Source organism: Protomyctophum parallelum, assembly GCF_964188405.1.
Source record: "Protomyctophum parallelum genome assembly, chromosome: 9".
In the NCBI taxonomy this organism is placed as follows: domain Eukaryota; kingdom Metazoa; phylum Chordata; class Actinopteri; order Myctophiformes; family Myctophidae; genus Protomyctophum; species Protomyctophum parallelum.
The window spans coordinates 25,590,643-25,601,595 of NC_139706.1; positions in this window are offsets into that span (position 1 = coordinate 25,590,643).

A 10,953-nucleotide genomic window follows, 5' to 3' on the forward strand; every position below is an offset into this window, starting at 1 on the left:
ATGGGAATTATTACTCATCATCCCAACACACCGAGGACTCCTGATATAGCATCCAGAGAGAGAGAGAGAGAGAGAGAGATATTTCACATCTCTTATTCATGCAGCAGAGAGGAGGCTTGTTGATTCATCCTAAACCGTGAGACTGGTTAGTACAGCATCCATTCCTTGAGCTGTTGAGCAGAAACATTTCTAAAATACCTGCCTGTGACAGTGTGTGTGTGTGTGTGTGTGTGTGTGTGTGTGTGTGTGTGTGTGTGTGTGTGTGTGTGTGTGTGTGTGTGTGTGTGTGTGTGTGTGTGTGTGTGTGTGTGTGTGTGTGCACGTGCGTCAAATTTTAATGGAGTACAGTGTTGCTGTTGTGTGGCTTTAATTAAAATCGAGCAATTAGAAACTGAAGGAAAGTGGGAAAAAAGCATATAGCTGAGAGAGATGGGTGAGTCACACTGGGGGACATGGTAATTAACAGAAGAAATGCCACCATACCTTCCTACATAGCGTGTGCCACTTCCTCTTCTCCACAAGTGTTGGGCAGTAACGTATTACTTAGTAATATTACATATTATTACTTTACCCAGTAACGAGTAGTGTAACGTATTACTCCAGCCTGCAAAACAGTAATATTATAAAATATGACTGATCTAAGACAAGTAACGCTGATGTCACAATGAAATGTATTTGTTTTGTTTTTAGCTTTCCAGGTTGTCTGACTATGAGCCGGCGACACAGTGTAGGCCTACAGTGTCTGTGAAATGCTGCATTTTCATGGAATCAGGCAAGCAGTAGACGGCAGACGCCATGTCATTTTAGTGGACTGGAGCAGGACGGTAAACAGGACTGCACGGCAGCCAGAACTGGCGACGGTAACGGCAGACGGCATCAATGTTAAAATATTTAATCTTTTTATCGTTCCGTGCCGCACAGCAGGTTTTGCCGTTTGCCGTCTACCACTTTCCTGATTCCTGAGTTGCTCTGGGTCTCACAGCACACGCACACACACACACACACACACACACACACACACACACACACACACACACACACACACACACACACACACACAGGGCACTAGGGACATATGTGGCAACTGGCCATCTGGACAGGTTGCCAAATTGAACTGTGCACAAAATGTTCGCTCACAAGTTGTCACAACTTGTTATCAGCTCAAATGTAGAGCCGTGTTTCCCAAACAGCTGCATGGTGAGGATTCATTATGTTCCAGTACTGGGGTGTGGTGGTCAGCACTAGTTTGCTGCTCCTGGCCGGCAGGTTTCTCACTTCCCAGTTGGCCCTCTCCCGGAGCTGGTTGTGCCTCGGTGGTGGCTGCGCCCGGGGTGCCCCTCCGTGGACTTGTCTATAGCTGGAAGCCTGGAGGAGAGGGGCAGTGACTTGGCCCATCACTGCTGACCCACCAACTGGAGAGTGTAGTGGTTGAGGGTTGAAACACTCTAAGAAGGTTGGAGACCACCTGATGACCTCTCTTCCAGGCCAAGGCTTCATCCATTAGGAATGGATTACACACGCATCTTCAAAGTATTTACAAACTATACATAATAATTTAAAACATCAAATCACTGGAGGCTTTACTATTACCTACCCTGGAATTTGACCTCAGATGTAATGCAGAGTAGCCTATGCCCAATTTATGCTCCAATAATAAATCATGCCTTAAAAAGACACTACAGTTCTCACAGGAAACAAACAGGTTATTTTTTTCATTTTTTCAGATGGGTTCGTAGATTGCGTACACAAATACTATGTATACCGGTATGTATTGCTGCTATTGCAGTATATAGTACTATGTTATGCGTAGTATTTGTACTGTACGGTAAACTTGTTACAGACAGACTATAGTAGAGTGTAACCCAGGTTTATAATTGTATGTCTGTATTTGCATCTCTGTTTGTATGGTCACGGTACCATCTGCATCAGTATGCATGCATTTGTATGGTCACAGTACCATCTGCATCAGTATGCATGCATTTGTATGGTCACAGTACCATCTGCATCAGTTCACAGCTCATCACACCAATCACTCACTCACTCACTCACTCACTCACTCAGTCACACCAGTTTGGAATCAGCAATCATCACCACACCCTGGTATAATGCACAGCACTTTTGTCTCAGTCAGTGAGGTGCACATCACTGGCTGCGGCAGGTCTGTATCGCTTCTTCTACAAACATTTTTACCATTTTACTCTTCATTACAATACATTATATTAACACTGATACTGATGATTGGTTTTAGACCTCCAAATACACACTGGTGAACCGAACTGATGAGCTGGATGAGCTGTAGAACTTGAACTGAATAGGTGAGTTTATTGTTTGAAATGTTTGAAGTGTTTGAACTGTTTTGTTTGGTTTTGGCTATTTTCATTTTAAGTTTGAAACTTAAAGGATTATTTGATTTGACATTTGTAAATGCTTGTTTGATTTGTATGCTTGTAGATCAGCTACTTTGATTATTATTTTGATAAGATATTTAATTTGGCCTTTTTGTGTTCAGGCCAGTTTTTTCCCTTTATTCCATGAAACCCCATGATTATGATAATAATAATAAATAACACTTTATTTGTATAGCACGTTTCATGACATCAAATGCAGCTCAAAGTGCTTTACAGAACAATGGAGAATAAAAGAAAAGCAAGGCAACGACATTAAAAAACAAGCAGTAATGCAATACAGTGAGGACATGAATAATAATAAGATCACTTAAAAGCAATGTTGTAGAAGTGGGTCTTGAGCTGAGCTTTAAAAATGTCTACAGAGGCTGCCTGACGAAGGTACAGAGGGAGCTTGTTCCATGCCGATGGCCCGTAGAAGCAAAAGGCTGCTTCCCCGTATTTTTTAGTTGCCATTTTTTTAGGCAAAGCGAGCAGGCCAGCAGTGGAAGACCTTAGCGGGCGGTTTGGGACATATTTAGGCAGGCAGTCATGTAGGTAGGAAGGTGCGAGACCATTGAGGGCTTTATAGACAAGTAAAATAATTTTAAAATCAATCCTAAAAACAACCGGAAGCCAGTGCAGTGATGCCAAAACTGGAGTAATATGTTCTCTCATCTTAGTTCTAGTTAAAACTCTGGCTGCTGCATTTTGGACAAGTTGTAATCTGTCAGTTGTTTTCTTAGGCAGTCCTGAAAAAAGTGCATTGCAGTAATCAAGCCGAGAAAAAACAAAGGCGTGGATTAGCGTTTTTGCATCGTCCAAGGACACATAGGCTCTGATTCGTGCAATATTTCTAAGGTGAAAAAAGGCAATCTTGGTAACATGATTAATGTGTGAATTAAAATTCAATTCGGAATCAATAATAACCCCCAGGTTCTTTACTGTACTGTTACTGTCTACAGTCAGGTTGCCAAGTCTGCTTAATATTGATTCTTTCTGCTCACTAGAACCGATTATGAGAACTTCTGTCTTGTCCTCATTTAGCTTGAGAAAGTTCTCACTCATCCAACATTTGATGCTAGACAGACAGGTAAGCAGCGGGTCTAAAGCACAGGGATCATCTGGAGCCACAGATAGATATAATTGGGTATCATCAGCATAGAAATGAAAATTGACTCCGTGATTGGCAATGAGTTCGCCCAATGGCAGTATGTACAAGGAGAAAAGCAGAGGGCCAAGAATCGAGCCCTGTGGAATACCAGAACTGATGTCGTGTTTGTCTGAGTCAAACTCGGCTAGATTGACAAAGTAACTTCTGTTTGATAGGTAGGAGGAAAACCAGGACAGGGCCGTAGCAGACAGGCCTATCCAGTGCTCCAGACGCTGTATTAAAATTGAGTGATCAATCGTGTCAAATGCAGCCGTTAGATCTAGAAGTAAGAGAACGGATACATGTTTCTTGTCAGCAGACACCCTAAGATCATTCATTACTTTTACAAGTGCTGTTTCTGTGCTGTGACCTTTCCTAAAGCCAGATTGGAATTTGTTGTGCACATTATTGTTCTGTAGAAACACATCCAATTGATGAAAGATGCATTTTTCTAAAACCTTGCCCAGAAAGGGTAGATTTGAAATGGGTCGATAGTTACCCAAAACAGAGGGATCAAGATTGTGTTTCTTGAGAAGGGGCTTAACTACAGCAGTCTTCAGTGAGTCTGGGAAGAGAGCAGAGAGCTGTTTACAATTTTTAGGATATCTCCAATCACACTGTCTAAGACTTCTTTGATGAACACAATGGCGAGCTAAGTCCCAGAGCGACAACCTGTTTCCTGTCCTACCTGGACGGTAGGACCTGATTCACTCAAACACACACTCAGAGGAGATATTGAAGGTATCGAACCTCAAATAATACCCCAGATATTTTCACAAGTAGCAGGCTTTCTCCTTACATTGTACAGTATCTTTTTTTGGAGTACAGTATGATGAAAGTTCATTCAGCCAGTGTCTCTGTGAAGGTATTTTTGTGAAGGTAGATTTCCAATTGCAGCTCAAAATCTCTTAAACGCACCTCACCGTTCAGAGCCTTGAGCCCATGGGACTCATTGGAAACCTTTATTGCTGTTTCATTCAACAGCACTCTTCTTTACTCACTCTGAGCACACAGGCCTATTAAAACGACCTCCTGTCTGCCTCTGTTCTGATCAATGCCTGCAATTAACACAAGCGATCAATTGGACAGTCCGGGCAAACACAGAAATCATCCTCAGAGTGTGAAGCCTATATGGTTCCTGGAGGGGTCCACACCCTCGGACAAGAGGCTAATGACACACATAGGACTTTGTCCTCTGTGATTAATCATTCCTATGGAAGGATGTATCATGCGAAGGATGGCCATTTCCATTTGTGGGTAATTATTGTATCCATTTTGGACTCTTTGTGTTGGGCAACTTGGGCTGGTGGTTTGTGATGGTAACTAACAGCAAGGAAGAAATCACTGACCTGTATGCCTATATGGTTGTACATACGCAGCAGTGTGCACCTGCAGGCTTTATGACTAGTCGCAGGTCACAAAAGGAGTGACAAATGCTTTCTAAATACTTGATGAGGAGGGACAAGCAATTCATTTAAAGTGGTAGACTGCATGCAAAGACCATTGCAAGCACTTGTGAAGTCTTCATTTTGTCATTTGATAAAAATTATTTAGTGGCGCTTGAGGTGTTTTAGGGGTGTTTCCACAATTTTGATAGTTAGTCAGCACTTATCTAGGCACAAATCTTTGGTGCATGGCACAAAGGCGTTATAATATTCAAATGCTCTTTCTCAGATTTATGTCATCAGCATTTTATTTCTGCATACACGCAGTCAAAGCCAATAGCTAACCGTCTTCCTCCTCCTCCCTCCACCTCTCCTTCTCTCTTGATGATCGAGCTCTGGTCCAATGTCATCGTGTGGGTGAAATAGTCTCTCTCTCCCTGTCCGTCTCCCTCCCCACCACCCTCTCTTTCTCTCTTACAGTTTACAATTTAGGCATTTAGCAGACGCTCATAAGTCTGCTCTCTCTCTCCACGTCCACAAACCTTAAACCTTGAAGGAAGCACCATGCTAGTGTGTGTGTGTGTGTGTGTGTGTGTGTGTGTGCGAATATGTAATTGCTTTGTTGTTACATATACTGCATTACACATTTTATAAATGTAATATTATTTATATCCAAGTGGATCTGTGTGAATGTTTTCTTGTACATGCATGTTCTTGTTCATTATCATAGAGATTAGAATGTTCTGTCAACACCAGTGAGGTTAGGACCACAGGGGCCTTTTAAAATGCTATACGGGTAGATTATTTTTTCTTTCTTTCTTTTAAAATGCATTACATCATAGTGGGGAACATTTTAAACAAAGTGGAAACATCAAAGGCCTGGCACAACACTGAAATTACCATGCCTTGTAAGGTTTCCAATTTAAAAATAACTTAGAAGTTGCTCTTTTGTAATCATGACAAAGCAGCATTCACCTTATTCTTTGAGATCCACCGGTCTCCATTTTTGTGTATGTATAGGCGTGGGTGACCTTGTCAGAGTTATTTTTAAAAGGTGATAAAATAAGAGATGAAAATCATGCTTTGTTTTCATGGTTTTCTACGATGACTAGGCCTGTATACATTTTCGACTAGGCCTGTATACAACTATTGTATGTCATTTTCATTGTTTTCGACGATAAAAACTATAGTGTATATAGTTTTTCATGGTTTCTGACGACGTCACTTTTCATGGTTTTCAGCGATAAAACAATTTATTGAAAAGCATGCTTTTCCACGGCATATATGTCATTTTTCATGGTTTTCAACGAAGAAATTCTGAAACAAATATATAAATACGAAATAATGACAAAATACCTGTCACAGTATGTGGCTGTGTGTGGGCGTCGGTTTTCCTCCCAGCTTCCAGCCTTTGCACACCTGTCTGTGGTCACCTCATCGCACTCAATTGACACACCTGCCGGACATCAACTCTTCAGCCCTGACAGTATTCATACACTGGTCTTCACTCCACTCATCTGCACAACCTTTCATGGTAATACTATAACTTGACTCTAGCCAGTGTTTACTAGTGAAGTTATAGTTTAGTTATATTGCCTACTAGAATTTCGCGGCCGCTTTGCAGGCTGAGAGGCAGAGCTAGTAGCCAATTAAAAGACGGAGTAGTAGTTGCCAGGTTCGCGAATTGTAAGCGAGTCGTAGTGTGTGTTGAATGGCATTTGAATGGCATTTGTGGGCTTGTGAATGAATTTTCTCACATGTAATTTGTATACCTTCGCTGAGTTTAAGACCGCAAGCTGAGGAGTTATGAGCGCACTGATAAGTTCAGTGGCAAGTGCAACTCCGTCGGTGAAGACAGCGTGATGAAAGGCAAAGACATGAAACTGTGCTGTTACAACTGCGGCCAGAGGGGGGCATAGCTTTCGAGTGCGAGGATGCTGCCGGCCAGAGAAAACAGACAGTGGTGCAGTCTTTGCAAAAGTTCCACGCATAACGATACAAACTGCAGGCGGGGAAGACGGAGGGACAACGTCAACGTGACGCAGGATGATAAGAGGAGCACACGTTCACCTTCAAGGTGGGCAAAGTGAACCGCGACTTGGACGGCGCCGGGAGACCGAAGCAGAGACTATGTCAGGGCATTGCTCTGAGCATTGGGCTGATGGTCGTCACCGGCGCTACGTCACACATTGTGACCGACGTGAAGAAGTTCAGAAACTTCGACGAGAGTTTCGAGCCACGGAAGCATGTTCTAGAGTTGGCTGATGGAGTGAGGGCCTCTGGCATACGTAGCGCTGAAGAGAGGTACTGCAAACATTTGGCTGAGAGATAACAATGGTCGAGAGGTGGAAACGATGCAGAAGGGGGTGCTCTACGTTCCATCCTTTCCCCAAGACATTTTATCAGTCAATGCAGTTATAGCTAACGGAGCCACAGTCATATTCAAAGAGGGACAGAAAAAGCTCATCCATAAAAACGCTATGACATTCAACATTAAGGTACATGACAGATTGTTTTATTTAAACACTGTAGAGATAAATTCTGATGTTGATGAATGTCATGGGTGTTATAATATAAAAACGTGGCATGAAATTCTAGGCCATTGCAACTGCGAAGATGTGTTGAAATTGCAGAATGTAACTAAGGGGGTATGGAAATTATAGGCAAAGTTGATATTTCCAAATTGTCATGTGTGCACAAAAGGTAAATTTGCTCAGAGCCGAAACAGAGCCAGACCAAAGGACTAAAGCTGCACGAGAATTTGTACACAGCTGATTTATCTGGACTGATTGATCCAACAGCTAAAGATGGATTCAAATACACTAGCATTTACTGATGACCAAGATGATGTAACCTTTGGTTATTGTTACAGAGTTATGAGAGAACATGATATATTTACCCTGACTATACTGCCAGAGGGCAAGAATGCAGTGGGGGATGCAAACAGAAACAGGGTGATGCATGATTGTCATAACACAGTAAAACTAAAGAAAGGGAAACAAGTGGTCATTTTGTGTTTGATTTTGTGTTTGATTATTTGTATCTGATTCTGTGATTTATTTAATCTGCTTTTTTTGAGTATTTGAAAAGTATTGTATTTGAGAAATGACATGAGTATTTGAAGTTTTATTATTGCAACCAGTAATTTGATGACATAACATGATGACAGATGTAGAAGAGATGCTTACATTTTGCACATATTTATTGAAATGGATTATTTATTTTATGTGAAAAGATTGTGTAAAATAAGTTGAGATTCAAGGTTTAACATTAAGTTTAATGCATTTTATTGTTTACCAATATGCGATCAAGTGGGGGTGTTGGAATATGATCTATATTGTGTGTATAACCTTTTATTCTGAATGTGTGCTACCCGGAAGTGCTCATTAACATGAGTGTATATATTGGCTAAATAAACGCCTCTCGCCAGTGTGTTATGTTGTGTGTCAACATGAAGCTGACGAGTGGATGATGAGAACTGACACTGCTGCCTACTTGTCTTATTTATTAATTTCCTCCGTCTATATTTCTTCACTTTATATTTCTGGTACAACACGCTAAGACAGCTGTGAAACTCAACACATACCATGACAATACCCCAAAGTGTATTACAATACAACTAGTATAAGGCATACGGTATATTGCTCTGATGTAAAGCCAAATGTTTCTTTTCATTCTTCTTCTTTTGTTATTAACGACCAGACGTGGCCTTGTGGTTAGAGTGTCTGCCCTGAAACTGGGAGGTCGGGGTTCGATCAATCAAATACTTCCGGAGCGCAGCACGGCTGCAATTCACTGCTCCAAGAGATGGGTCAAATGCGGAGAACAAACTTCACTGCAGTAACGTGTGTGACAAATCGTACAACTTTGACTTTGATCGATAATTAAGTACAGCATCGCTGAAAATCTGTTTTCCTTTTTGCTTTTGTTTTTGTGTTTAGTTTCCCTTATCTCTATGTGTTAATTATTATAAACATTAATAAGGTGGGCATAATAAGCTTCGGCTTCAGCCTGTACCTTTTGAGTCAATTGTAATTGTTAAACCATGACTGAGATAAAATAAAAACTAACTAACTTGGTGGTCTGGGTGAGGTATAGTGATGTCATTTTTACTGCATCTACACAGCCATCATTGCAAACCATCTTACAGTAGCTGGCCCCTAACCAACTGAAGAGCAATTGGCTTTAATTTACCTATACTGTCAGGTTAACATTTTCCAGTTTCTACAATGAGATGGAAGAAATAGTTCAGGGAGAGCGACTGTGGCGTCTCGCTAGCTCAACAGAGCACCTGCACAGGCAGCTTACACAAGCCCTCCAGGAGATGATGTTTTGACATCTTTTTACAGACCCTTGAAGGCTGAATCCGGAAGATTCATGTGAATGCAAAGGGACAGGGAAGCAGCACACAGCAGGTTCAACAATGAACTGGGAATAAGATGAACAAACTAGAAAAAGCCCCTTCTGGGCACAGGTATTCACCAGGAGGATAGGAGTGTGTGTGAGATGAGTGGCAAACCATGTACCTGTGTGTGCACAGTTTGGCATGGATCGGGCCAACGGTGCCGGAGAGTATAGCTGGTAACGGACGGATGGACACGCACACACGCACACGCACACACACACACACACACACACACACACACACACACACACACACACACACACACACACACACACACACACACACACACACACACACACACACACACACACACACACACACGCACACACACAGACGGATGCAGTGAAAAACATACTCTCTCCCCATGCCTTCGGCCTGGTGGAGACAAAAATATCCTCCATGAAGTTGTTTGCAAAATGATTAAAAAAAATAACTGTTTAAGCACATTCTTCCACTCTCACCATTCCACATATCACCAAAACAATCACCAAGAAAGTACTACTGTATACATATATTTTTATCATGGCACTCAAAATGAAAATAGACTGAGACGTGTTGAATAAATAGTTCACAGCTACAAAATAACAATGCACACAATCTGTAGCACCCTATTTTCACATAACGTATAATGTTATAAGATAGTAGGCCTACCTGACCTCAGTGTAGGACTTGCTGTCTTTGAAACTGTAGGAACCTAATACAATTTCAACACCCTGCGTAAAGCTTCAAACACTTGAATCACGCCCATGCTGCTAGCCATAATGTCAGAGGTTGAATCAGTCAAACTAAACTGTGAGCAATGTCTTCCATCTGGCAAAATAAATTAACAAGAGAATGTAACACCATCTTGGCAACGACTAAGTCACTACTCAATAATACTCTAATTCTAATTTGGGTCTTTAAATGACGGCCTATCCTCTTCTAAACAACAATCATATTGTTATTCGTTGTGGAAGAGAGAGGATAATGCTATGCTCGGGGCAGCGCAGACCCACATACGCAGATTTCCTGGAGCCCCTGCGTCTGTCCTGCCAAGTGCACGGCTCTCGTTCAGTAGTTTTCCCCATGGCTATCATTTCACATCATTACTTACAGACCATTGTACCCCGTGTGTTTGCCTAATAAAATCAACAAACAGAGCATCGTGGACGAAAGAGAAGCAGAGCAATGCTTTATGAAAAAAATTAAGATAATATGCAGTGTGGCTCTGAAGAGCTATAATTAAACAAGAGCATCCGATGCCAAACAGGGTTTTCTTCCAAAGAGCTGCAGGCCAGTGCATGCATGTCTGCTGCGGCAGAGATAATGCTACAGTGTGGGTGGGACTGTCCCCATGAGCCAGAAGTAGCTTTGACTACTGTAGCACACAAGGTTTTGTCTTTGCTTCAAAGTCCCAGTTTGGCCCAGTAGTGACTAGCTGGCTATCCTCTGGCTATATAGTATTTGAGGTTTGTTTCTGTATTGTATGTGTAACAGGTTGATTCTCAGTCCCACAGAAGGTGCACATTTTCTTCAGTTATTCACTATGTTGTCCAGGCCTCTCTGGACAGTTTTAGTCTGTTTATCCAATCAGCAATCACACCATCAAGACCCACACTACCTATAGATAGATACTTTATTTGTCCT